This window comes from Suricata suricatta, chromosome 15 (assembly GCF_006229205.1).
Source record: "Suricata suricatta isolate VVHF042 chromosome 15, meerkat_22Aug2017_6uvM2_HiC, whole genome shotgun sequence".
NCBI lineage: Eukaryota > Metazoa > Chordata > Mammalia > Carnivora > Herpestidae > Suricata > Suricata suricatta.
Window position 1 is genome coordinate 31,185,265 of NC_043714.1, and position 2,800 is coordinate 31,188,064.

Consider the following 2,800-nt stretch of genomic DNA (forward strand, 5'->3'; position numbering starts at 1 on the left):
TCAACATGATATGTGGACATTTGACAAGTTATAGAAGTTCTCTGAGCCTACTTACCATCTCTAAAATAAAGATAATAATAAGGTCAGTTGGAGTGAAGATTAAATGAAATAATTCCTGGAAACTCTTAGCGTAGACAGGCATAAAGTATTAATATATGCCTTTTCTCTTTTTGGAGAGTCCATAGAACAAGAAAAAATGCAAACATTTGACTTGTGGAGATTAATATTATATTGATTCCATAACCTCAAGTGGACACAAATACCAGAGCTGACAAAACTAATTCACTTCAGCACAGCCAGTTGCTCCATTGGTCAGGCTCCAAGCTGAGTCATCTTAAGTGGGAAGAGGCTTGACAAGGAGTCACTAATGCTGAGAATTACAGTATTCTGAACTATTCACAATTCAGCTAGGAAGATGTAAAATAAATCGTGCTATTAATTGAGTGCAGAGATACCTCCTGGGTACTTTATGGGACGTCTAACATATGCCTCCCAATTCCCACTACTACATCACACTCACTAGATCCAATCCATTTTGTCCTAGCTTTACTGAGGTTCCTACTGGAGCAATGCTGGCTACATTATTTATTTATTATTGTGTTAACAAACCACCCTCAAAACTCAGTGATTTGAAACAACAGACATTTATTATTTCATATTTTCTGCCTATTCGGAATTTGAGAGAGCTTTAGCTGGATGGGTCTGAGTATATCACAATTTCAGTCATGTGGGTAGCACCATCTGAAGACTTGACTGGGGCTAGAAGCTCCTCTTCCAAGGTGGCTCACTCACATGCTTTTGACAAGAGGCTTCAGTTCCTAAACAGTTGTGTTTCTGCATTAAAATATCCTTATGACATGGCCAATGGCTCCCCCAAAGACTGGGAAAAAGAGAAAAAGAAGAGGAGAGGAGAGGTGGAAGGGGTGGGAGGGGACAGAGGGGACAGGAGGGGATGGAGAACAGAAGTTCCTTGTCTTTTATAACATAATCTTATAATTGACATACCATCTCATCTGTATCCTTTTGTCACACAGACACAGACTAGTGCTAGCATAATAAGGGAGGAAACTACAGAAAAGTAGTGAATACCAGGAGGCAAGGGTCATTACGGACCACTTCAGAGTAGGCTACCCCAATCAGGACCTACCTGAGTTTACAGTACAAATGCAACACCTATTATTATACACCTTTATAAGCAATAAACTAAAAGGCCCTACCTAATCATTCCTCTGTCACTTGCCCCTTCACTCACTAACACTCCAGCCACGACACCTATCTTTCAGTGCATAAGAACACTAAGTTGTTCTTCATCTAAGAGGGTTTGTATATGCTCTTCTTTCTGTCTAGAATTCTCCTCTCTCTCAATCTCTGCCACTTAAATATCACTTCCTCTGAAAGGTCCTTCATGATCCAATTATGCATCAGTGACTTCTATAATAACAATGGTAACTGTTAATATTTACTAAGCATATCCTATAGGCCAGGTACTGTTCCAAGAACTTTTTATATTCCAATACATTTAATCCTCACAACAACTCAATGAGATAGGTACTTTTATTACCCACATTTTACAAATGAGCAAACAGACATAAGGAAGTAACCAGCTTACAGCAAGAAAGCTAGGAACTGGTAGAGGATGTGAGGAATAAAGTGATTGAAGTGTCTGAACAAGAGAAGGGAATAAGAAAAGATCGGAGAGATAGTCAAAAAACTGATCTTGTAGATTCTCATAGACCATGTTATATTGATATTTTATTCTTTTTTATTTTTTTAATGTTTATTTTTGAAGGAGAGAGAGAGATGCAGTGTGAGTGGGGGAGGGCAGAGAGAGAGGAGGAGACACAGAATCTGAAGCAGGCTCCAGGCCATGAGCTATCAGCACATGAACCCATGAAGTTGGACACTTAACTGACTGAGCCTCCTAGGCACACCTAATATGTTTTTCTAAGAGCAATAGGAAACCCCTGGAGAGTTGTAAGCTGAGGCTATAACTGATGATTAAAGTAATAAGAAAACATTTTTTAAGTTTAGTGAATAATATAATAAATATCACAGACACTCAACTTAAGAAATTATACATTACAAATATTGTTGAAGACCCCTGTGCATCTCTCCCTTCCTATTTTCTCCCATACCCTCAGAAGTAACCCTCATGTTGAATATCATTATATTTTGTATTGCATATGTATATATGCATACATAATATATGGCTTTCATTTTTAATATTTTAACATTATATAGTTACAAGCCATATATTATATACATTGTGAGAGCTGGGTTTCTATTTGGTTCAATATTATGTTTTTTAAAATACACACGTTAGCGCTAATCTCTAGTTCATTCATATTGACCACTTTGATATACTGAATCATGTGAATATAGTAAAATTGTATTTGCATTCTCCTACTGATGGACATTTACATGGCTTTAAATTTTTACAGTGACAAACAACACTGCTATAACCATTCTTTTACATTTATCTCTATAAGATATAAAAGGATTTAAAAACAATATAAGGAAAAGAGCAGTGCCAGGGTAGCTCAGTTGGTTAAGCATCCAACTCTTGATCTTGGCTCAGGTCATAATCTCACAGATCATGTGTTTGAACCCTAACACTCAGGTTCTGCACCAAGCATGGAGCCTGCTTGAGATGCTCTCTCTCACTCTCTCTCTGCCTCTCCCTTGTGCTTTCTCTCCTCAAAATAAATGAACTTTAAAAAAAGAAAGGGAAAGAAAAAAACACCAAAACTGTCATTATTTATGAACTAAATCGTTATCAATATATTAGTATCATTAAGCA